The 27140-nt window shown below is 45.7% G+C and overlaps 1 protein-coding gene across 2 annotated transcripts in view; it reads right to left on the reverse strand.

Moving 5' to 3' along the window:
• LOC143766660 (uncharacterized) overlaps positions 1–21039 on the reverse strand; it is a 67038-nt gene extending 45999 nt beyond the window's left edge. For both annotated transcript variants that reach the window (XM_077254494.1, XM_077254493.1), the window contains exon 1: positions 20930–21039. The gene's annotated coding sequence lies outside the window, so the exon portion shown is untranslated. The remainder of the gene's footprint in view (positions 1–20929) is intronic.
• Between the last annotated feature and the right edge of the window lie 6101 nt (positions 21040–27140).

Below are 27140 nucleotides of genomic sequence, written 5' to 3' on the forward strand. Positions count from 1 at the left end.
GTGCATAAAAGACTGAAAGACCGAAGGGGCATTTGACAGACCAAAAGGCATCACCAAATACTCAAAATGGCCCTCGGGCGTATTAAATGCGGTTTTCCACTCATCCCCCTGCTTAATTCGCACCAAATTATACGCACCGCGAAGATCAATCTTAGAGAACCACTTCGCCCCCTCAATGCGAGCAAATAAATCTGTCAGCAATGGCAAAGGATACTGATACTTGACTGTGATCTTATTCAAGAGTCTATAATCAATACAAGGTCTCAAAGAACCATCGCTTTTAGCTACGAAAAAGAACCCCGCTCCAAGAGGAGACGAAGAAGGACGAATATGTCCCTTTTCCAAGGACTCCCTATTATACTCTCGCATGGCAGCATGTTCAGGTACAGACAGATTGAATAGACGACCCTTAGGAAATTTACTGCCAGGGATCAAATCTATGGCGCAATCGCAATCTCTGTGAGGAGGAAGAGAATTAAGAGTAGATTCCTCAAAAACCTCACGATAATCAGACAAAAACTCAGGAATTTCAGAGGGAATAGATGAAGCAATGGAGACCAAAGATGTGTCCCCATGATTTCCCTGACATCCCCAGCTTAGTACAGACATTGTTTTCCAGTCAAGGACTGGGTTATGAGTTTGCAACCATGGCAATCCCAGCACCAACACATCATGTAGATTATACAGTACAAGGAAGCGAATCACCTCTTGATGGTCTGGAGTCATACGCATAGTCACTTGTGTCCAGTATTGTGGTTTATTACTAGCCAATGGTGTAGAATCAATACCCTTTAAAGGTATAGGAACTTCCAGAGGCTCTAGATCAAACCCACAGCGCCTGGCAAAGGACCAATCCATAAGACTCAAAGCGGCGCCAGAATCCACATACGCATCCGCAACAATAGAAGATAACGAACAAATTAGAGTCACAGACAAAATAAACTTGGACTGCAAAGTGCCAATAGCAGAGGATTTATCAACTTTCTTTGTTCGTTTAGAGCATGCTGATATAACATGAGTAGAATTTCCACAATAGAAGCACAAATGATTTTTGCGCCTATAAATCTGTCGTTCGCTTCTGGACAGAAAGCTATCACATTGCATACTCTGTGGTGCCCCTTCAGAAGACACCGCCAACTGGTGCACAGGTTTGCATTCCCGTAAACGCCGATCAATCTGAATTGCCATTGTCATGGACTCATTCAGACCAGTAGGCGCAGGAAACCCCACCATGACGTCTTTTACAGCATCAGAGAGACCTTCTCTGAAAATTGCCGCCAGAGCGCACTCATTCCACTGAGTAAGCACAGACCATTTTCGAAATTTTTGGCAATATATTTCGGCTTCATCTTGCCCCTGAGAGAGGGCTATTAGGGCTTTCTCAGCCTGAATCTCCAAATTTGGTTCCTCATAAAGCAACCCCAAAGCCAGAAAAAACGCATCCACATTGAGCAACGCAGGATCCCCTGGTGCCAATGAAAATGCCCAATTTTGGGGGTCACCCCGCAGTAAAGAAATAACAATTTTTACTTGCTGGGCAGGATCTCCAGCAGAATGAGATCTCAGCGAAAGAAACAATTTACAATTGTATTTAAAATTTAGAAAACAAGATCGATCTCCAGAAAAAAACTCCGGTATAGGAATTTTAGGTTCAGACCGAGGAGCATGTAACAAAAAATCTTGTATATTCTGAACTTTAGAGGCAAGATTATTCAAATTGGTAGCCAGACTCTGGGGATCCATATTTCAACAGATAAAGTCTGAGCCATTCAGGGGTTAAGAGGAGAGGAAAACAGGAGACTGCAATTAGAGCTGGAGTGCAACTTCAGAGGAAGGAAAAAAAAAAAAAAAGGTTTCACACAGTTCCTTTTCTCTCCTGCTTCAGCCAATAGATTAAACATTTTGGCGGCTGGCCATACTGTTATGGTTTCCAATGGCAAGGAAACATCAGAAGCATAGAATAAACGGACAAGCTCTCGGGTGATGGAAACTAGAGCTGACCGCGATGCTAAACCTACACACCACACTAGAAGTAGCCAGGGGGCATTCCTGCGTTGTCTCTAGATGCCGCGCGCCAGCCGGAGAACTAACTACCCCTGGTAGAAGAAAACACAGTCCTGGCTTGCCTCCAGAGAATGTCCCCACAGGAGATAGCAGCCCCCCACATATAATAACGGTGAGAGCAGATGAAAAGACACACGTAGTATGAAAGCAGATTTAGCACAGAGAGGCCCGCTAACTAAATAGCAGAAAGATACAACAGAGGACTTCGCGGTCAGCTGCAAAACCCTTCAAAACACCATCCTGAAATTACCTTAACTCATGTGACAACTCATGACACCGGAGTGGTAATTTCAGCCCAACAAGAGCTTCCAGCTGCAGAGATTCACATAAGTGCAAACTGGACAAAACATACAAAAATAGACTTAAGGACTAAAGTGTCCAACTTAGCTGAGCAGAAAACTGGGAGCAGGAACATGCAACAGAATCACTCTGGATACATTGATGGCCAGCATTAGAATGACTGAGGAGCAAGGTTAAATAGGATACTCCCACATCCTGATAGGAACAGGTGAACTGAGAAGGCAAAGCTTGCAGGACACCAGTACCACAAGAGACCACCGGGGGAGCCCACGAACCGAATCACAACACTTATGTGATTTGCGGTCTCCAGTCCATCTGTTTCCATCAGGAAGTGGGAGTTCCTTATTTAACCTGGTTCCTTTGTCATTCTGTTGCCGGCGAACAATGTTATCAGAGCTCCTCTGTTGCTTGTTACCTGCTCCAAAGTCTGCTGATTCAGCTAAGTTGGATCATTTGTATTTTTGTATGTTTTTGTCCAGCGTGCATTTATGTGAATCTTGCAGCTGGAAGCTCTAGTGAACTGAAATGACCACTTAGGTGTCATGAGTTGATATCGGAGTTTAAGGTTATTTCAGGATGGTATTTTGTAGGGTTTTGAGTTGACCGCGAAGTCCTCTTTTGTATTTTCTGCTATCTAGTTAGTGGGCCTCTCTTTGCTGAACCTGTATTCATACTACGTATGTGTTTTCCTCTTCACTAACCGTCATTATATGTTGGGGGCCACTATCATCTTTTGGGGTTTCTCTGGAGGCAAGCCAGGTCTGGGTTTCCTCTACTAGGGGTAGCTAGACCTCCGGCTGGTGCGAGACGTCTAGGGATAAAACGCAGGCACGCCCCCCGGCTATTGCTAGTTGTGCGTTAGGTTCAGCATCGCGGTCAGCTTAGATTCCATCATCCTAGAGCTAGTCCTGTTTTTGCTTATGTCCCTGCCATTGGGAATCATGACACATGCTTAAAAAAAGGCGTCCGACCCCAGAACGTGGTAACAGGTGCGTTTTCACACTTTAACTCCCTTTTCATGATGTCTCCATAAAACGCTGTTTATGCCGACAGTTGAGAGATCTCACATCACGTTTCTGACAAGATCTTCTCCTGGATTGTTTAATAGGACTTACAGAAGGAGCCGGTCCAGAAAGCAGAAGATCCATCAAGTATTCGCCACATATTCCTGCAAATTCCCTGAAGTGTTATCAATTGCATCCACTAGTGATGAGCGAGAACTAAAATGCTTGATTGCTTGCTACAGGAATCAAGTAGGTTGGATGCTTGGACTCGAGTACCGACTATAAAGTCAATGGGAAAGCATTTTACCAGAAGACCCCAGCAGGAGGGCTGGGGAGGCAGGAAAATCCTGAAATGTTTGGAATCACTATTCAAATGGAATGGGAACAGCATGGTGAAGATGCCTGGACACATATCAGACTGGTTACTAAATAAATAATGTAAAAAATCACATGGGGTCTTTTTCCATTTTTGATAACTACACAGCTGACATCAACCCTCCAAAATATTACCCTGATTGCCCGTGCACCCGGAAAAAGCTAGGCAAAATGCCAGGATTGATGCATCTAATGTAATGCGCCAATTTTGGGGCTGCTGTGGGCTGGCATTTTTAGGCTCGAAAGGGGCTTTTTTAAAATTAATTATATAATATAGGTTTAAAAAAGTTAACCCCTTAACATGCGCCGTATGTATACTGCTCTGCGGGAGCTGGTTCCCGCAAAGCGAAGTATATATACGGTGCCGCTATTTCTAAGCACAGCGCTGCATCGTGCGGTGACCAGGTTAAGATGGGACAGCAGACCATCCCTGCACGTTGTCCCGGGGGGGTCTGTACACCTCCACATCAGCAATGTGTCAATATAGTTGAAAAAAAAACAAAAAAAAAACAAGTCACATGCTGTTTCATTGGTGGCCAGTGTGATTCCCCCTGCGATCTGTGCCTCCGGGTGCTGCGCATTCCTATGCGAGATCCTCCTGTGATCTGACTGCTGTGCTGTGCCCTTGATAATGTGACTCATCTGTGATCATAACAGCAGCAGCAACTCCCCCATCCCAGTCCACACCATACCAGTTCCAGTCCCCACATGCCCTCTCTCAAAGTCTGGATAAATTGGATACGGATATAGAAAACATGCAGAAAAAATTGAATGAGACATTATCCATATCTGAGATGGAGGGCTTAAACAAGGAAATTGAAACCCAACTTAATGTTTGGGAAAAGGAAACCAAGGAAAATAAGGCCAAGAAATTCCAGAGGGATCTACAGGATTTTAAAAACGGTACTGTTTACAAGTGGCAACCCAGCACTGTTGGTCAGATGGACATATCACGCTCATCCTCACTCTCATCTATATCCTCCAGAGAGGGGGAGGAAAACCATAAGCGTCTGTACAATCTTCGTAGAACAAACTATAGAAGAAGGAATGACATCACTAGACGCAATAAGAGGCGTGACGATGAGGGTACCTCAACATCAAAACTGCAGGTGATTAATTTATCTAATCTAAAACTTAGCATACCACAAATGGAGGTTTTAAGTTTGGGTCTGTCATTCTCACCAACCTCACCCTTCAATTCTTTCTTAGCGGTAAAAGACTTACAACTCTTTGCCCGTAAATTGGTCCTAAAGAAATTACATGATAGGCCGGCAGAAAGTGCCCTGACGGATATGGACCTACAGATTATAGCCACATTGGAGGAATTGGAGGGTGAACAACCGTCGCAAAATCCCAAGACAAATGCAGGTAAATTCTTCCCTCCCATTCCTAAAAAGTTCCCTTCACTTAATCTTTACTCTGACATAGACCTATTCGTCAAATTGGTCACTAAGGAATTTGAGAAAATTGATACATCAATTTCTAATCACAATTTGTCCAGAGAGCATAGGATAGCCCTGAAAGAACTTAAAGGTATTAAGGGGGTAGTAATTAAACCCGCTGACAAGGGGGGTAATGTGGTAATATGGCCAACACAAATGTACGAAAGGGAGGCATTTAGACAATTGCGGGATGAAACCTGCTATAGGAGGTTGACATTTAATCCTACATTAAAATATCAGCAGGAACTACAAGGCATCTTAGATGTGGCATTTTACAAGGGACTTATTACCAAAGACCTTCAAAACCATCTGGTTCCAACATATCCTAGGATGTCTTGCATCTACTTCATCCCCAAAATCCACAAGAATCCAATAGTCCCCCCAGGGCGGCCCATAGTCTCAGGCAATGGAAACCTTTGTGAGACTATATCAAAGTTCCTAGATTTCCATCTCAAACCTTTGGTATGGGACCTCCCGTCCTATGCCAAAGATACTAGTGACGTTTTGAGGAAAATTGAGGGAATACCGTGGGAAGAGGACATGTGGCTCATGTCAATGGACGTTGAGTCTTTATATACATCTATTCACCATCAAGACGGCATACGGGCGGTGAGAACTTTCTTAGCCATGACGGAATACGAACCTGAATTTGTTGAATTTCTGATCATTTTATTAACCTTTGCCTTGGAACACAATTTTTTCATCTTTAAAGAGAGCATATACCTGCAAAGGCAAGGCACCGCCATGGGTGCGGCCTTTGCATCGTCATACGCAAATTTATTTTTAGGTATGTGGGAAAGAGGGATTTTTTTCACTAATCCGGTGGCACATATCGAGGGAGTCCTGTTCTGGACCCGCTATATAGATGACATTTTGGTCATCTGGCAGGGTCCGGAACAGGACCTCCTCGATTTTGTGAAGATTTTGAATGACAACTCTCTAAATATTAAACTGACTTCAAAGCATAGTCAGACCGATATTGAGTTTCTGGATATCCAGATCACAGGAAACCAAGGCGCCACTCTAGAAACTGACGTCCACCGGAAGAAGACTGCTGTAAATACCCTCCTTCATGCCACTTCATCACATCCCAGGCCCTTGATAAATGGCATCCCTACCGGGCAATTTTTGAGGGCAAGACGTATTTGTTCGGACAATGCATCTTTTCAGAGGCAAGCCGAAGCATTAAGAAACCGGTTTGAGGAACGTGGCTACTCAAGAAGAAGCATTAAGAAGGGATTTAGGAGAGCCAAGGAAGCAAAACGTTCCGATCTTTTGCAGCCGCGTAAAAAAACCACTGCTGAATCAACTGTGAGATTCATTTCCTCTTATAATGGCAAATGGTTTGAAATGAGGGAAGCCCTGAGAAAATTCTGGCCCATCCTTACAAATGACCGTACTTTGGTCAAACATCTTCCACATCAACCATCAATTACCTTCCGACGCTCACCCAATTTAAAAGACCAATTGGTTCATAGCTACTATAAGGGTATACATCCGGGTAAGTCTTTTACATCTACAGGCCCCAAATGGGGCTTTTACCCTTGTGGTGAATGTATTGCCTGCCCCAATATGTTGCGTGCGACCGATTTTCAATCTAGTGATGGCAGGAAGGAGTTCACCATCACACAACATATCACATGTAATACTATAGGGGTGGTATACCTTGCATCCTGTACCTGCCCCAAATTATATGTGGGGCTTACATCCAGGTCCCTTAAAATTAGAGTAAGGGAGCATTTTCGAGACATCACTAATGCTGCTGGTGAAAAGGATATGACTTTACTAAAGCCCATACCAAGGCATTTTAAAAACTGTCACGGCTGTGATGCCACATTGCTATCAGTAATCGGCATAGACAAGGTGTATATTGATACTCGGGGAGGTAATTGGAGAAAGAAATTGGCCCAGCTAGAGGCCCAGTGGATTTTTAGGGTTGGCTCGGTCCAACCAGCAGGTCTTAATGAGGTCCTTAGTTTTGCCCCCTTTTTGTAGACTTATGGTGTTATATCCTTTTTAGTATGCTTTTAAATGTTATTTGGTTGATTTTAACTTCATTTTTTTATATATCTCTTTAGTATATCCTAACCCTTCTTCATATATCATGAATCCATAAGATGTTGATTGGGACGGCTGCATCACTCTACTTGGTTCCTTGCCCGCATAGGGGCCCTTGTTAATGACTGTATTTCACGAAGAAATGATACCATAAGAAGGATATCTTCAAAATGCATTTAATTTTGTGCTTTGGTATAATTGATATATCTTTTTATGTTTAAGAGTGTGAGATTAATCTGGTATTCTTATCTTGTTATATAATTAATTTAGTATTTATACACTAATACATATATATATGAAAAAATTCTTTATAGTTTCACTTAGAGTTTTTTTTATCAACAAATGAGCACGCGGTTTTGACATTGTCAAAGCATGCTATTCAGCACTAGAATCACTTTTCTCATGTATGTGTGTATGTATATATATATGTATATATATATATGTGTGTGTATATATATATATATATATATATGTGTATATGTGTTGGCACATGTAAATACATTTATGTATGTATAAGTTTATATCCTTCTGGGGTATTTGTATATTTGTGCTCTTGTCACTTTGTCACTTTTTCACTTTTTCACCCATGTGCATAATGTGTGATCTATAGAAATAATTTTATATAAATGCACATTCTTTATATATTTGTCACAGCTTTTACATCTTTTTACTTATGTTATTATGTATATTTTCTCTTTGAATATTGGAAGAAATGGGGGCCTTTTAATTAGATATGTACCTCTGTGGATGCCTAGTGCGCCTGCGGTATTTATATATAGAAAGATATGAAGGTATTTATTCCCCCATTGATCCACTTTTTCTCTCACACTCGTTCTTGCAAACATTACATGCATTCAGTTATTCACCTCCTTCTTATGCAGTGTGCGCTTGCGCAGGCTGCCCGCTACAGTGTTGCTGTGGAGACGCGTCAGCACCGGCTCCTGACTCACTCCCCTCTCTGACGCGTCGAGAGGGGAAGTGACCAGGTGTCACATGGCGCCGATCAGCGGCGGCACGGAGCGGGATAGCCGGCGGAAGCGCCGTTATACAGCTGCCGCCCCCGCATGACAACCAACACTATTTAAGCAACTTACCATATCTGTCATTACACACCCTCCCGCAGACGAAGCCACACGCGAAACGCGCGTCCGGGCCACCGCCAGCAACCGCAGGTAATCACATTCATTACTCCCTCTCATGCTGCATTTGCCAACTTAGGCTGACTATCATCTAGATCCCCTAATGTATTAATAGAAACCACTTGGTTTATACTTCTAGCATAGGGGAGCTTGAGCCTCATTTACTTTAGGTCACCTAAATAAGTATTCTATCTTACATAAAGCACATTACTCTCTAGGGATATAAGTCCTTGGGGCTCAGCGCATGTTATGGTGAATATTTTTTACTAAATGTAATCTTTTTACCTATGCAATGTTTGGCGGTTTTTGTATATTTTTCCCCCATTTTCTATTTTTTAGTGAACGTATTTAAATGTAACTGTTTTTAGAATATTCCAATAAAATTTGTTAAATTTTTAATGATTAATTGCTTCAATTCTTTTTGATGTATTCTTAGCCTTTGGGAAGCATGTCATTTCTCTAGGCAGTTATATTATTTGATGTAATGTGTCAATATAGTTGAAAAAAAAACAAAAAAAAAACAAGTCACATGCTGTTTCATTGGTGGCCAGTGTGATTCCCCCTGCGATCTGTGCCTCCGGGTGCTGCGCATTCCTATGCGAGATCCTCCTGTGATCTGACTGCTGTGCTGTGCCCTTGATAATGTGACTCATCTGTGATCATAACAGCAGCAGCAACTCCCCCATCCCAGTCCACACCATACCAGTTCCAGTCCCCACATGCCCTCTCTCCTCCAGAATGAATTTTTAGTGCACTTTTTTGCACCTTTTTTTGTTTTTCCATGGCGTTTTCCGGTGAGCATCCATGCTCTTCCTGCGTCCGCATCGCTCTAGTCAGTATCGCTACTGATCAGGGATTGCGCCAAGGGACTTTTATTAGATACTGAGCATAGCAGACTTCACAGTGTAAGCGACTTTTGATTTTTTTTTTAGAAAAAAAAACATAATAGTAAATAGTACAGTGTAGTTTCATAGGTAGAGGAGTAGCGTGTTAATGTAGCCGACGTCACAGCGTTTGGTGACGTCTAATCTTGTTTTAGGGAAGAAAAAATTGTACAGAGTAGTTTCATAATTAGGGAGGTAGCACATTAGTGTAGCGGGTGTCACAGTGTTTGTTGATGTCTGATTTTAAGAAAAAAAAAATCGTACACAAGAGTTTTATAGGTTGCATGCTAGTGTAGCGGGCATCACAGTATTTGGTCACGTCCGATTTTGTTTTAGAGAAGAAAAAAATTGTACAGAGTAGATGTATAGGTAGGGAGGTAGGGTCTTTCTTTTGCATTAAAAAAAATTGCTATGGCCGGGTAATTGCTAGTCAATTAACCGAGCGTACGTTACTTTGTTAGCGACGTTCCTTTTTCTTTTGCACAAAAAAAGAGTTACAGTGGGTACGGAAAGTATTCAGACCCCTTTAAATTTTCACTCTTGTTTCATTGCAGCCGTTTGGTAAATTCAAAAGAAATTTCATTTTTTTCTCGTAATGTACACTCTGCACCCCATCTTGAGTGAAAAAACAGAAGTGTAGAAATTTTTGCAAATTTATTAAAATAGAAAAACTGAAAAATCACATGGTCATAAGTATTCAGACCCTTTGCTCAGATCTGAGTAGAAGCACCTTTAGAGCTAGTACTGCCATGAGTCTTCTTGGAAGTAATGCAGCAAGTTTTTCACACCTGGATTTGGGGATCCTCTGCCATTCTTCCTGCAGATCCTCTCCAGTTCCGTCAGGTTGGATGCTGAACGTTGGTGGACAGCCATTTTCAGGTCTCTCCAGAAATGCTCAATTGGGTTTACGTCAGGGCTCTGGCTGGGCCAGTCAAGAATGGTCACAGAGGTGTTCTGAAGCCACTCCTTTGTTATTTTAGTTGTGTGCTTAGGGTCATTGTCTTTTTTTGGAAGGTGAACCTTCGGCCAAGTCTGAGGTCCAGAGCACTCTGGAAGAGGTTTTCATCCAGGATATCTCTGTACTTGCCCGCATTCATGTTTCCTTCAATGACAACCAGTCATCCTGTCTCTGCAGCTGAAAAGCACCCCCATAGCATGATGCTGCCACCGCCATGTTTCACTGTTGGGATTGTAATGGCAGGTGATGAGCAGTCGCTGGTTTTCTCCACATATACAACTTAGAATTATCACCAAAAAGTTATATCTTCATCTCATCAGACCAGAGAATCTTATTTCTCAAAGTCTGGAATTCCTTCATGTGTTTTTCAGCAAAGTCTATATGGGCTTTTATATGTCTTGCACTGAGGAGAGGCTTCCGTTGGGCCACTCTGACATAAAGGCCCGACTGGTGGATGGCTGCAGAGATAGTTGACCTTGTGGAACTGTGAGCATGCTGCGGGATGCAGTGACGGACACGAGACAGAGCAAGGGTTAACAATTTTACTTAACACAGGGCTACTCCACGCAGGGAGATTAAAGGTTAACTCGGGGGGGTTGGGTAGGCAGTTCAACAATTTGGATAAGATGCAGGGGACAAGAAACAGTGGAAAAGGCAATTAACATTTCTTGGGGAGTTAACTTATCCTGTCACATGTTTATCAAGATGTGGTCATCCCAGAAGAGGTGATGGTGCCAACAACAGCTGACACGGCGCTTGTCCAATATGGTCTTGGAAGTAAAGATGATCCATCATCTGGCAGCAAGGAGGATCACAAGGAAATGAACAGCATGTGACTTAAATATGAGTGTAGGAGCAAAGGGTCTGAATACTTATGACCATGTGATAGTTTCAGTTTTTCTTTTTTAATACATTTGCAAAAATTTCTACATTTTTGTTTTTTTTCAGTCAAGATGGGGTGCAGAGTGTACATTAATGAGAAAAAAATGAACTTTTTTGAATTTACCAAATGGCTGCAATGAAACAAAGAGTGAAAAATTCAAAGGGGTCTGACTACTTTCCGTACCCACTGTATTTGCATTGAGTAAATGTTATGGCTATATGCACACATTGTGGTTTTGACAGTGGAATTTTCTGTGCAGATTCTGCATTTCTTGGCAGAAAATGCAGGTCAGAATCTGCGCTTTGTTTTGCGGATTTTGTGCATTTTCTTGTGCTGATTTCTTCCTTTTTTTACCCCTGTGGATTTCTATTATGAAATGTGTGCAGAAACGCAGCAGATCCACAAGAAGAATTGACATGGTTCTTTTTTTTAATCTGCTGCGTTTCCATTCAGATTTTTCCACACCATTAGCACAGCATTTTTTTTTCCATTGATTTACATTGTACTGTAAATCACTTGCGGATCTGCAGCGTTTCTACACGGAAAAGAATGCTGCGGATCCGCAGGAAATCTGCAACTTTTATACCCTTACCCCTTAGGTAGTGCATTAGAGGAGCGTACGTTGTTTTGTTGGTGAAGTCCATTTTTGTTTTGCAAAAAATATAAAGAATGCTTAGCGCCGGGTAAATTTATATGGAAGGCATGAGTGCAGTGAAGGTCTCTAATTCTTTTTACACAAACGTTTTTTACATCTGATTTTTCTTTTAAATTTTTTCTTCTAAGCGTTTTCTTCTATTTTTTTCACTCTACTTTTTATAATAGATAGTATCCTATACACAAGCCCCACACATTACACGTACAAAGTAACGCTTGCACGCACATTCCCAGGGTTTTGAAAAATAAAATAAAAATGGCCCATTCATCGAGTACTGATATACTCTAGTACTGGTATTCCATATGGCATGACAATGACAGGATTACACAAGGGGGTGTGACAAAGGCCACGTGCCAAAACAACTGTTGGGATCTGGCGCCAATCCAGCAGGAGGAGATGACCACAGGTATTCTTCTGTCCATCTTTATTACATATATTTGTCTTTATACACTGTACTAGCTTAGGACCTCTGCATATCAGGTTTAAGGTATCACATGGGATACTTTTACCCTAAACCTGTACACTTACCTGTTGTGTAATCCTGTGTAAATCTGCTGTACATCTTCACCTGCTGTCATTTGTCGCCTTAGCTTGCTATTATTTTTTTCTTATTGACTTCATTTTATCGTATTTAATTAAGAACTACATTTCTTACTACACCACTGGCTATATAATTTTGGCATATAGATTTATAAGTTCCTTGAAGGATCCAGTTACCAAAATAGGGTCACTTGTGCGGGGTTTCAACTGTATAGGAAAATCAGGGTCTCTTTAAATGTGACATGGCGTCCGCTCTCAATTCTAGGCAATTTTACGTTCAAAAAGCCAAACGGTTCCCCTTCCCTTCCGAGACTTGCCATGCACCCAAGCAGTGGTGTTCCATTTATGGTCCATTTTCTCCTGTTACCCTTGTGAAAATAAGAAATTGGGCTAAAAGATCATTTTTGTGATTAAATAGTTAAAAGTAAATTTTTTTACTTCCATGTTGCTTCAATTCCCGTGAAGCATTGTGAAGGGTTAATAAACTTCTTAAATGTGGTGTTGAGCACCTTGAGGGGTTCAGTTTTTAGAATGGTGTCCCTTTTGGGTACTTTCAGCCATACAGACCCCTCAAACTGATTTCAAATGTGAGGTGGTCCCTAAAAAAAAATGGTTTTGCAAATTTTGTTGTAAAAATGAGAAATCGCTGGTCAAATTTTAACCCTTATAATATAAAAAATTATGTTTCAAAAATTGTGCTGATGTAAAGTAGACATGTGGGAAATGTTATTTATTAACCACTTTGTGTGACATGACTTTCTGACTTAACCCCTTAGTGACAGAGCCAATTTGGTACTTAATGACCGAGCCAATTTTTACAATTCTGACCAGTGTCACTTTAAGAGGTTATAACTCTGGAACGCTTTATCGGATCCCGCTGATTCTGAGATTTTTTTTTTCGTGACATATTGTACTTCAAGTTAGTGGTAACATTTCTTCGATATTACTTGCGATTATTTATGAAAAAAATGGAAATATGACAAAAAAATTTAAAATTTTGCAATTTTCAAACTTTGTATTTTTATGCCCTTAAGTCAGAGAGATATGTCACAAAAAATAGTTAATAAATAACATTTCCCACATGTCTACTTTACATCAGCACAATTTTGGAAACAATTTTTTTTTTTGTTAGGGAGTTATAAGGGTTAAAAGTTGACCAGCAATTTCTCATTTTTACAACACCATGTTTTTTTTAGGAACCACAACACCTTTGAAGTCATTTTGAGGGGTCTATATGATAGAAAATAACCAAGTGTGACACCATTCTAAAAACTGCACCCCTCAAGCTGCTCAAAACCACATTCAAGAAGTTTATTAACCCTTTACGTACTTCACAGGAACTGAAACAATGTGGAAGAAAAAATGAACATTTAACTTTTTTTTGCAAACATTTTACTTCAGAACCATTTTTTTTTATTTTCACAAGTGTAAAAACAAAAATTTAACCACAAATTTTGTTGTGCAATTTTTTCTGAGTACGCCGATACCCCATATGTGGAGGTAAACCACTGTTTGGGCGCACCGCAGAGCTTGGAAGTGAAGGAGCACCGTTTGACTGTTTCAATGCAGAATTGGCTGGAATTGAGATCGGATGCCATGTCGCGTTTGGAGAGCCCCTAATGTTCCTAAACAGTGGAAACCCCCCACAAGTGACACCATTTTGGAAACTAGACCCCTTAAGGAACTTATCTAGATGTGTGGTGAGCACTTTAAACTCCCAAGTGCTTCACAGAAGTTTATAACGTAGAGCCGTGAAAATAAAAAATCGCATTTTTTCTACAAAAATGATCTTTTTGCCCCCAAATTTTTATTTTCACAAGGGTAACAGGAGAAATTAGACCACAAAAGTTGTTGGGCAATTTCTCCTGAGTACGTCGATACCCCATATGTGGGGGTAAACCACTGTTTGGGTGCACCGCAGAGCTTGGAAGAGAAGGAGTGTCGTTTTACTTTTTAAATGTAGAATTGGCTGGAATGGAGATCGGACGCCATGTCACGTTTGGAGAGCCGCTGATGTGCCTAAACAGTGGAAACCCCCCACAAATGACACCATTTTGGAAACTAGACCCCTTAAGGAACTTATCTAGATGTGTGGTGAGCACCTTAAACCCCCAGGTGCTTCACAGAAGTTTATAACGTAGAGCCGTGAAAATAAAAAAATCGCATTTTTTCTACAAAAATTATCTTTTTGCCTCCAAATTTTTATTTTACCAAGGGTAACAGGAGAAAATGGACCCCAGAAGTTGTTGTACAATTTGTCTTGAGTATGCCGACACCCCATATGTGGGGGTAAACCACTGTTTGGGCGCATGGCTGAGCTCGGAAGCAAAGGAGCGCCATTTGACTTTTCAATGCAAAATTGACTGGAATTGAGATCGGACGCCATGTCGCGTTTGGAGAGCCCCTGATGTGCTTAAACAGTAGAAACCCCCCAAAAGTGACCCCATTTTGGAAACTAGACCCCCCATGGAACTTATCTAGATGTGTAGTGAGAACTTTGAATGCCCAAGTGCATCACAGAAGTTTATAATGCAGAGTAGTGAAAATAAAAAATATTTTTTTTTCCCACAAAAAAGATTTTTTTAGCCCCCAAATTTTTATTTTCACAACGGTAACAAGAGAAATTGGACCCCAAAAGTTGTTGTCCAATTTTTCCTGAGTATGCTGGTACCCCATATGTGGGGGTAAACCACTGTTTTGGCACACAGCAGAGCTCGGAAGAGAAGGAGCGCCATTTTGGAATTCAGACTTTGATAGAATTGTCTGTGGGTGTTATGTTGCGTTTGCAGAGCCCCTGATGTACCTAAACAGTAGAAACCCCCCACAAGTGACCAAATTTTGGAAACTAGACCCCCTAAGGAACTTATCTAGATATGTGGTGAGAACTTTGAATGCTCAAGTGCTTCACAGAAGTTTATAATGCAGAGTAGTGAAAATAAAAAAATATTTTTTTTTTCCCACAAAAAAGATTTTTAGCCCCCAAGTTTTTATTTTCACAAGGGTAACAGGAGAAATTGGACCCCAAAAGTTGTTGTTCAATTTATCCCGAGTACGCTGATGCCCCATATGTGGGGGTAAACCACTGTTTGGGCGCACGGCAGAGCTCAGAAGGGAGGGAGCACCATTTGACTTTTTTAGCGCAAAATTGGCTGTCGTGTTTGGAGACCCCCTGATGTACCTAAACAGTGGAAACCCCCAAATTATAACTCCAACCCTAACTCCAACACACCCCTAACCCTAATCTCAACCCGATCCATAATCCTAATCACAACCCTAACGATAATCACAACCCTAACCCCAAAACAGCCCTAATCTCAACCCTAACCATAACCCTAATCAAAACCCTAAATCCAACACACCCCTAACCCTAATCCCAACCCTAATCCCAAACGTAATCCTAATCCCAACCCTAATCCAATCCCTAACCCTAAACCCAACTCTAACCCTAACTTTAGCCCCAACCCTAACCCTAACTTTAGCCCCGTCGTCACAAAAAAAGTTCTATGTAACCTTTTTTTTGTACGTCGCGTCCGCCATTTCCGCGTATGCGTGGCCGTAACTCTGCCCCCTCCTCCCCAGAACATAGACTGGGCAGCGGATGCATTGAAAAACTGCATCCGCTGCCCACGTTGTGCACAATTTTCACAACGTGCGTCGGTACGTCGGGCCGACGCATTGCGACTGCCCCGTACCGACGCAAGTGTGAAAGAAGCCTAAGGCTTCTTTCACACTAGCGTCGTACTTGGCCCATCGCAGTGTGTCGGGCCGACGTACCGACGCTAGCATTGTAAACGCCGCACAACAGGTGCAGCAGATGCTGTTTTTTTAACTCATCCGCTGCCCCATTGTGAGGTGCAGGGAGGCGGGGGCGGAGTTTCGGCCGCACATGCGCGGTCGGAAATGGCAGACACGTCGCACAAAAAAGTTACATGTAGCTTTTTTTGTGCCGACGGTCCGCCAAAGCACGACGCATCCGTCGCACGACAGATGCGACATGTGGCAATCCATCGCAATGCGTCGCTAATGCAAGTCAATGGAGAAAAAACGCATCCTGCAAGCACTTTTGCAGGATGCGTTTTTTCTCCAACGACGCATTGCGACGGAAGCCAAAAAACGCTAGTGTGAAAGTAGCCTAACCCTAAATTTAGCCCCAACCCTAACCCTAGCCCTAACCCTAGCCCTAACCCTAAATTTAGCCCCAACCCTAACCCTAACCCTAATTTTAGCCCCAACCCTAGCCCTAACCCTAACCCTAGCCCTAACCCTAACCCTAATTTTAGCCCCAACTCATCTCTCCTGCCGGCCGGCAGATGGCAGCAGATGGCGGGCGCACTGCGCATGCGCCCGCCATTTTCTTTCCCGAGGCCGGCAGGAGAAGACGCAGGAGGACCCAGGGACACCGGGTGAGTATGATAGGGTCCCCAAATCCCCCTATTTCTCTGTCCTCTGATGTGCGATCACATCAGAGGACAGAGAATGACAGATCGCTTTTTTTTTTTTTTTGCGGTCGCCGGTAAACTGTTAATTACCGGCGATCACAAAACAGGGGTTGGTGCAAACCGACCCCGATCATGTTCTTTGGGGTCTCGGCTACCCCCGGCAGCCGAGACCCCAAAGATCTTCCGGGTGCCAGGCGGCGGGCACACTGGGCATGCGCCCGCCATTTTTTCCCGGAAAAAAGATGGCGGCGCCCATCGGAAGGCACGAGGAGCACCGGGGGAGATAGGTAAGTATTGGGGGGCTATTGGGGGCTATCGGGGACCCTATTTCTCTGTCCTCCGATGTGCGATCACATCGGAGGACAGAGAAATTAAATGGCAAATTGCGTTTTTTTTTGTTGCGACCGCCGGTAAACGGTTAATTACCGGCGATCGCAACTCGGGAATCTGTAAAAACCCCCCGAATCATGTTCTCTGGGGTCTCGGCTACCTTCGGCAACCGAAACCCCAGAGAAAATCCGACTCTGGGGGGCGCTATACACTTTTTCCACAGCGCTGTTAATTAATGGCGCTGTGGTTTAAGTACCCTTAGCGGCCGCCGTTAAAAGGCGTATCGGCGGTCGTTAAGGGGTTAAGGGCATAAAAATTAACATTTTGAAAATTGCAAAATTTTCACCTAATTTCTGATTTTTTCACAAATAAACGTAAGTCATATTAAAGAAATTTTACAACTGACATCAAGTACAATAAGTCAGGAGAAAATTTCTCAGAATCAGTGGGATCCATTGAAGTGTCCAGGGTTATTGCCTCATAAAAAAGTGGTCAGAATTGTAAAAATTGGCCTGGTCAGGAAGGTGGAAACAGGCTTCGGGGTGAAGGGGTTAAATTCACCCTATAGCGCCACATGAAAGACACTAAGGCTACTTTCAGACATAGCGCATTTTTGAGCGCTATTTTGCGGGCGCTTTTCAAAAATGCGCAATGTCATTTTCGTCTGCCGGCAAAGTGAATGAGAAATTCACTTTGCCGTTCAGACACACCGCAAAAAAACGCGGCGCTTTTGTCTGCAAACACGCCGGCGTAAAAAGAATTGACATGTCAATTCTTTACGCAGCGGCGTGTCTGCATATTCCCCTAGGGCCCCATATTACCTTCCACACACAGCGCCTTTGTCCTGGGTGTCGGCGTCTTTGTACGGAGGGGTTGACACCCAGGACCGGACGTGACGTCGGACAGGAAGAGGGAAGCCCCCGCCCCCCAGTGAAGCAGCATGGAGTCCTTCTGTGTGTGTGCGTGTGTGTGCGTGTGTGTGCGTGTGTGTGCGTGTGTGTGTCCCCATGCGACGCTAGTGCCACCATTGTGCTAAGTCGCCGTATGGGACTACTACTCCCATCCGGTATTAGGATGGGAGAGTTGTCCCTGTGTCCGGCGACTTAGCACAATTGTAAAGTTACACAAAACACCTACACACAATACACATACATGACACACAGTACATACAACATATAACACAGAGTATATACTCACCAACAGCACACTTGTAGGCGAAGCCCTCGATCCTCCAGGAAAAAAATCCAAAAAATAATAAACCAAATTCATACTCCCTGTCCGCAGAATCCATAAAACGAGTGTCCCACGCCGATCGGCTGCTCTCCGGCGATACACTGCCAGGAGCGAAGCTCCTAGCAGTGTATCGCGTACTGTTCCGGAGTTCAATGACTCCGGCGTCTCGGTTAACAGCAGTACAGCTGCGTTGAACTTTCCCACGCAGCACTGCCGTTAAGCGAGAGTGCCGGGGTCAATGACCGCCGGTAAACTCGCTCGCGCATGCGCAGTGACACACCGACAGGAACTATGGCTCCTGTCAGTGTGTTGCTGCAGCCGTGGAGAGCAGACATATCTCTGGATGTGTCTGTTCTCCATGGAAAATCTTGATACGTGGCACTTAAATATGTGGCAATTAAATACGTGACACGTGGCACTTATACGTGATACGTGTCACTTAAATACGTGGCACTGAAATACGTGATACGTGGCACTTTGATACGTGGCACGTGTCACTTAAATACGTGGCACTGAAATATGTGGCACGTGGCACTTTGATACGTGGCACGTGTCTCTTAAATACGTGGCACTGAAATATGTGGCACGTGGCACTTTGATACGTGGCACGTGGCACTTTGATACGTGGCACGTGGCACTGAAATATGTGGCACATGGCACTTTGATACGTGGCACGTGTCACTTAAATACGTGGCACTGAAATATGTGGCACGTGGCACTTTGATACGTGGCACGTGGCACTGAAATACGTGGCACGTGGCACTTTGATACGTGGCACGTGGCACTGAAATATGTGGCACGTGGCACTTTGATACGTGGCACTTTGATACGTGGCACTTAAATACGTGGCACGTGGCACTTAAATACGTGGCACTGAAATACGTGGCACTGAAATACGTGGCACTGAAATACGTTTCACTGAAATACGTGGCACTGAAATACGTGGCACTGAAATACGTGGCAAAGAAATACGTGGCACTTAAATACGTGGCACTTAAATACGTGGCACTTAAATACGTGGCACTTAAATACGTGGCACTTAGGCTATGTTCACATTTGCGTTGTGCGCCGCATGCGTCCTTTTTTGATTGATTTTGGACGCAGCAAAAATGCAACTTGCTGCGTCCTCTGCGGCCGGATGCGTGCGCTGCAGTGACGCATGCGGCGCAAAACGCAAGTGCGACGCATGTCCATGCGCCCCCATGTTAAATATAGGGGCGCATGACGCATGCGGCGCCCGACGCTGCGGCGCAGACCGCAAATGTGAACGTAGACTTAAATAGCTGGATAGAGCTGGATCCGCGGGCTGTGATCTGGCCTACGCTCAGCACTCTGCGGAGCGCTGTCATTCAAAACACGTCCACTCATTTTGGTGTTTAGTCCCAAAATGGAGGATGGAAGAAGAAAAGGGTTGGACAAGGAAATGACATCATTTCTTTTTTTTTTTCCCCCACTGCAGTTAAAGCTTTATTTGTGTCAAACACAGACAATCTGCAGAGAAAACTGCATAAAAAACCGCACTAAAAGCCGCATCAAAAACCGCATCAAAAACGCACCTGGGTTTTCTGCCAAGAGCTGCGGTTTTTGTCCTGAAAAAAAAGGATTGAAATCAGGATCGTGTGAACATACCCTTACCGTACAGGGTTACGAGGGGGGGCGTCTGACTGACGCCTGCCCTAATAACCTGGGGTTAGTGACAGTGGGGTTAGTAAACCCCAGCTGATGTCTGTTCCGCTTGCTGAGGCGTCTTTGGCTCAAGGCCATTGCAGCTGGCAGAATCGACATGATGTTAACTCCAGTGTGTATTGTATTCTGAGTCATAAAGACAGGAAATGACCTCAATTACTCTTTTTTTTTTCCCCTTTTTTTTTTTTCAAACAAACTTTATTTTCAGTACACAATGCTGAAAAAAACGCAGCTGCAAAAAACGCAGCTGCAAAAAACGCTGTGTGTGAAAGCAGCTGCGTTTTTTGCCTGCGTAAAAAAACGCAGGTAAAGCAGCAGCAAAATACGCGCGCGTAAAAATACGCAGCAAATATGCTGTGTGTGAAAGTAGCCTAAAGGATACAACTTTATAATCCTTAGGGGGCTGACAATAATCTAAGCGCTCCCTCCTATAACAGACCGGCTTCCTGAGGACGGTGGGCCGAGCATAGCGCCACTGGGTCATCTATAAACCCGATAACGTGATGCGGCCGGACAGTCGCAGTAATGCCAGGAGCCAACATGGCTGCAGCATCACCGTGTATGGCAGGTACTCCCCGCATGTTTACTGGCTGGGAACTCGAGCACGGCGCTCCATCACCTGCGATAACCCAGTAACAAGCTTGTCCGAGCTCCCGCTGCCGGAGCAAGTAGTGGAGAGCGGCTCACTCATCACTAGTATCTACATTATTGTGCTGGAGCCGGGAGAGGAATCATCGCATTGTGGGAGAACTTCTCTGGGCTTCTGTCCGCTCATCCTGCAGGTGTCTGACTGGGGCTAATGTGGAACCAGCGAAGCCGCATTCTGTCCACAGCGGTTATGTCACTGCTCACACCACACAGGGACCCCAAAAGAGTCTTCTCAGTGCTGAAGGGGTTAATATCCCCCACGCCCAGTAATGGAGAATCTCCAGCACCTACCTCCACCGCAGAGCTGCACTCCACATGTATGGCTGTTGTGTGCGCATAGGACCTGTGATGATGAGGTCACATGGGGGAGGAGTCAGGGGTCACATGATCAGGGGCCTCAGTGTATTCAGCTCCTCTGCTGGTGCTGCTCCTTTAAGAACAGGTAACGTTGCTAAAAGTAGAACAATTCCCCCCATTAAGTGATTGGATCCGCCCAGATCTTTCATAGATCTTAGTGATATTACAGACGGGAGATTCCAAGAGCGCTAGATTCAGGGGTAATCCTAGTGCTGACTGAGCCGTGCGCCTCCATCTAAGAGAGCGGCCACAACCCCAGACGATGCAGCGGCCGGAGCAATGTTATTGATGGAGGGAATTTCTGAGAGCAGCAGATTAATAAGAATGTTTTACCGGAACCTCCTGGGGCATCAAGGAAAACCGTCTCCTATTTCCACCCGGAATCTGAGCCATGATTGTCAAATACCCCGATCTGTGGTCATCAACCAGAAGAGGCTTATTTACTGGGACAAATCCCCTCATCTTCCCCAAATCCTGGCTTTTCTCTCCCAGAATATCTCTGCCCATAACACAAAGGCTGGTGGAGCTGGTGCCGGTAACCTGATGCTATTAGAGGGTCACTACTGACACATTGGCTCCTTTCTTCTGGAGTCAGGAGGACTGTGGTGGATCTGTCGGCAGTGACATTTATGGCTAAGTCCGGATGACCTCTCCTGTGCTCTCTATGGATATCTCCTCTAGGATATTCTGTGTATTTGTCCCACAGAGCCCGGGGATTGGAAGGTGCACAGGTTGTAGGTATTATAGGGAGCAGGTTAGAAGATGAGGTGGAAAGCGAGTGAGGGACGCCTCCTGCAATGTCAGGTCCCAGTGTGGACCATCCTCCATCAGGCCACGCTTTGGGCATGGCTTACCTGTGTTTGTTTGTTCAGTTGTATGTACAGAAGACGCTCGCATCCCACCTTAGCATACAGATCTACTATACATTGATGAGAAAGTTACCTCCATTGTTGTCTGATCATTATTTGGTAGGCGCAGAAATCGATAGCTGATATATTTTATTGGTTGGTTTGTTGGTCGGCCTCGCAGTGTGGGGATCAGTCCGTTAGATTATAGTGATCGCCATCTTGGCCATTCCATAATATTATAGGCTATTGCAGCGCCCCAGAGTCCTGGTCGTTGCAGTACTGTGGCCCCGCCACTATGGGGAGCTATGGTACGTCTGATGGCACTGAAGGAATTCATCTGACCAGGTATCACATACACCAATACATTTCACAGTCGGGCCTCCAGGGGGAGCTAAGGGTACTATTCATTAGGCCACTCCTCACAGTCTGGTAAAACTGGGGGTCAGGCAGGAAGTTAGAAGAGAAGCTGACTGGGTTGGAACCAGGCAACATCTTGTGGCAGAGGGTGTTGTGGGGGAAGATTCAGTAGGGTCCCTGTCAGGGGTGGGATCCTGACAGAGGCCTGGCAACGAGAGAGAACGTTACGGGACCGTGCCTGCACAGTATAGTGGCGGTGCCCTAAGAAAGGACAAGAAGCGAGATTTATTGTGCTGAGTGAGAAACGAGATCAAAGCAAGAAGGAGAATACCGGTAGGAGTCGTGCTGTAAGACCAAGGCAACATCCTACTGAGGCGCACAGCCGGCGGCCGGAACGCCGAGGAAGTACAGTGCTCCAGGCCATACTTCAAACGAACGGCAGGACAGTCAGTCATAGGCGGGCTGTCTCACCTTAAACACCTAAGCAGACATAGGGGGCAACCTGTGGAGAGGGGCGACTCTAGGGTCCCGGAAGAGCTCCGAGCCTACCCGTCATACGGGTGCGTCCCAACAGTGACATCTGGAAGGGACGGATTAGCAGAACATCATCTAATCGAGTTGTGAGGGAACACGAGAAACAGACACAACAGTTGTGGGGACTATCCCGTAAGCACAGCAGGGGAGGACCACAACACACAGCGCTAGCAGGAAGGCACAGATTTCCACCTGCAAAGAGAACTCCGGAGGTGCCATTGGACCGGCCGGACTTGCGCAGCCTGGTTAACCATGTTCCGGACTGAGGACCTAGATACCTTCAGTAAAGAGGTAAAGAGACTGCAACTTGGTGTCCTCATTATTTACTGCGACCGGCACTTCACCGCACCATCACATCTTCACCACCATCCACACCAAACTCTGCTATCCCTTCACTAGACGCCCCCTCGGCAGGGCCACGGGCCGGGTCTAGCCACCGTGACAACCCTAGAACTGACTCAGAGAGGCCCGGTACCGGGTACCCCTCGGCCCTGCGGCGGTGGGGGCGCTGCAACTTGGCGTCACGAACAGGATCTACTTAAGCCTGAAGAATCAGGTCGTGTGCCTTGGAACTGTGATTTACTTGTGCTTGGACTGTGCTTTATTGGAGAGACTGTGGATTGCCATTTGCCGCCAAAAGCGCCGCCATTACAGCGCTAAGGAGAGCGCAGGAGAAGAAGAGAGGCGTGGAAGTGGGCGTGACCAAGCTGAAGAGCGCGAAAGACAATGGCCGCCCAGTCTAAATATTTCTGCACCGTGAGGACGTGTCCGTCAGCGTCCGAGATCCGCCTCCTAATCCTCAATGGTGGGCGGAGAAAGAAGAAACGGAACCGCCCGCGAAGGAGAGAGCGGGAAAAGGAGGAAGAAGAAGCCAGCGACATGGAGGACGCCATGGCCAGCCGCCCGGAGCCGGAGCGTGGGGTCGGAGCCGAGGACTCCCCCAGCTACCCGGAGAGGCACCGCAGCCAGACCTCCACAGTTGACGCTGACCTCCTGCAGACCGGAGCGGACGGGCTGATCCACCAACCCCTGCAGACGCAGCTGAGCACTGAGGCCGGGTGGAAGAAGACCATCATCGGGAGCCTCACCAGACGTCTGTCGGCAGCCTCGTCTGGTCCGGAGCAAGAAAGAAGTTCCAGCGCTCCGAAGCCAGAAAGCAAGGCCCCGCCGGAAAGCGAGATGCTGCAAGCAGAGATGACGGCGTCGCAGCACAAGGCCCCGCAACCAGCGTTCCAGACCCCAGCGGAGGCAGAGCAGACCGGCACCGGAGGAACCGCATCTGAAGCAGGTAGGAAGAACGACCCTGCCCTGATGATTGACACCACTCCAGTGACTGCTAGTGCCACCGCTACTGACTCCGTTCCAGTGACTGATCTAGCAGCAGCGCTACCTGCTGCCCTGACTAAGACTACCTCTGAACCGACGAGTCCCAGCACTACTACTACAGAGTGCATTATCTCTACCACTGAACTTACTACCAAAATTGACATTCGAACCCAGATTATACCCGAAAGACCGATTAGTGACATTGATACCGCATCGAATGAGAAGTCGAACACGGATCTTCCCAGGCCAGGAAGTGTTCGCTACCAACTGATGCCTTGCAACCTACTACAAGAATAAACCTCGGAACCCCGAGAATGTATATAGTTAACTGTTTGTCTCTCCATGTGTTTCTGCTACTACTACCCGTTCAGGGTTAACTCTTAAAGGGATCCCTTTGTTGACCCGGGATCCCTATTGCTTTTTGGTTGTTTTCTATTTTTGTCCCTGTTATCAAGAACTGCTGAATCATGAACAATGCATGATTACAAACTTGTATATAGTTTGCACCTTCTTAAAGGTGCTCTCTACTGGTTTTACGTAAAAGAAGGACTCTTTGCGAAGAAACTGTTCCTGGAAACAGCATCGGAGTCCTTATTGTACACGGACTTACAGCTTGAGAAGTTGCACTACCTCATAGAGACTTGGTCCCCTCTTAAAGGGGATGTTCACCTGTTGCACTTGCGAGAAGTATTGCTTAAAGACTGAAAAGTGGCAATAATGTTTCAAGAGAGAGAGTAATAATGCTGATATGTAAAAGTTATATGTAGAAAACTAGTTGATTGTTAGAAATGTTTAAAATTGTTGATAGAAGAATGAGGACAGGAAGAGAACCCGTGGGGGTTAGTGGTGAGTCCTCCTAGGAGCCATGTAGAGATGGCTTAGTGATTTCAAATTGAAAGTTGGATGATACGTTCTATACTGAGTATAGTAGTGGAAGGGCAGTAGGCCCGGGCGGAAAGGGGCGGTCCTGCATAGAAAGGAGAGGCAGTAGGTCTGGAGCAGTTAGGACAGGCGGTCCTGCAGACATCAAGTAGGAGATTGCAAGAAAAGTTAATTAGTATTATAATGTTTAAGAATAATTCTTTAGTGGGTTTAGCTTGTACGCCCTTAAAGGAGAAGTTAGTTTTATAGTAGGTCTTTAGTGGATTGAGCGTGTACGTCCTTAAAGGCAATGTTAAATTATTGTTCTAAATTTGCACTAAGTAGAATACCCGGTTGGGTAAAAGGAAGTTATTATAGTGCTTTGGAACAAAGCACTATACTCTTATTCCATCGTGGTAAACTTCTTCTTATTCTTATTATTCTTATTATTATTCAGTCCGCACGTAATGCGGCCCGAACCGCTTCACTCACAGACTCCAGTGAGGTGTCATTTCGAAGCCAGCGTCCCCAAGAGGTGTGCTAAGTATTTTTCGTGTCGATCGGATTTGTAGTTTTGGCGCAATTTGCGTTTGAAAATGTTTTTTCCCCTCATTGTAATGCATTTCAATAGGGAAATTTTCCCATAGGTTACAATGGCCGGGTTTCTGAGGCAATTTGAAATGTACCTGCCACCTGGCTGCTTAGCTCATTGATATGCGCAGTCAGGCCCAGTTACTATGTCAACGCCTGCGAACTGTACATGACCACACCAGCACAGTTTTGCCAGATAATATCAGCTCTTAAAGTGATAGCACAGCACAATTTCAAAGCACTATCTGTAGTCTTATTATAATTATTGTCCCGCTCACCAAATCGGACCCAGAGTGGCGCCGCCCGCCAAATCGGACCCAGAGTGGCGCCGCCCGCCAAATCGGACCCAGAGTGGCGCCGCCCGCCAAATCGGACCCAGAGTGGCGCCGCCCGCCAAATCGGACCCAGAGTGGCGCCGCCCGCCAAATCGGACCCAGAGTGGCGCCGCCCGCCAAATCGGACCCAGAGTGGCGCCGCTCGCCAAATCGGACCCAGAGTGGCGCCGCTCGCCAAATCGGACCCAGAGTGGCGCCGCCCGCCAAATCGGACCCAGAGTGGCGCCGCTCGCCAAATCGGACCCAGAGTGGCGCCGCCCGCCAAATCGGACCCAGAGTGGCGCCGCCCGCCAAATCGGACCCAGAGTGGCGCCGCTCGCCAAATCGGACCCGGAGTGGCGCCGCCCGCCAAATCGGACCCGGAGTGGCGCCGCCCGCCAAATCGGACCCGGAGTGGCGCCGCCCACCAAATCGGACCCAGGGTGGCGCCGCCCGCCAAATCGGACCCGGAGTGGCGCCGCTCGCCAAATCGGACCCGGAGTGGCGCCGCCCGCCAAATCGGACCCGGGGTGGCGCCGCCCGCCAAATCGGACCCGGGGTGGCGCCGCCCGCCAAATCGGACCCGGGGTGGCGCCGCCCGCCAAATCGGACCCAGGGTGGCGCCGCCCGCCAAATCGGACCCAGTGTGGCGCCGCCCGCCAAATCGGACCCAGAGTGACCCGGCCCACCAAATCGGACCCAGAGTGACCCGGCCCACCAAATCGGACCCAGAGTGACCCGGCCCACCAAATCGGACCCAGAGTGGCCTCAACCCTGAGGGGCTACAACTACCAAACCAGCGCCTGAGGGGCACCCAAGTGTGAAAGTCTTGCAGGGGCAGCCCGGGCACCATTCCAAAGCACTATCTATAGTTCCTCCAGGAAATACCCATCTAGTTTATAAACTGTTATCTATAATATTTAACTCTGTTTGTAACGTTCAAGTGTTCTCACCTCCCATAAAGGGAAGCCCTGTTAAAGTTTATTGCATTTTAAAATTGTATGTCTTTTTGCTGACATGTATTGTTGTTTTCTTCCCAGTCCAGGAGTACTGAATTTAACCGGGGGGTAGTGCAGCGCCCCAGAGTCCTGGTCGTTGCAGTACTGTGGCCCTGCCACTATGGGGAGCTATGGTACGTCTGATGGCACTGAAGGAGTTCATCTGACCAGGTATCACATACACCAATACATTTCACAGTCGGGCCTCCAGGGGGAGCTAAGGGTACTTAGGCCACTCCTCACAGTCTGGTAAAACTGGGGGTCAGGCAGGAAGTTAGAAGAGAAGCTGACTGGGTTGGAACCAGGCAACACCTTG

This window comes from Ranitomeya variabilis, chromosome 4, assembly GCF_051348905.1.
Source record: "Ranitomeya variabilis isolate aRanVar5 chromosome 4, aRanVar5.hap1, whole genome shotgun sequence".
In the NCBI taxonomy this organism is placed as follows: Eukaryota; Metazoa; Chordata; class Amphibia; order Anura; family Dendrobatidae; genus Ranitomeya; species Ranitomeya variabilis.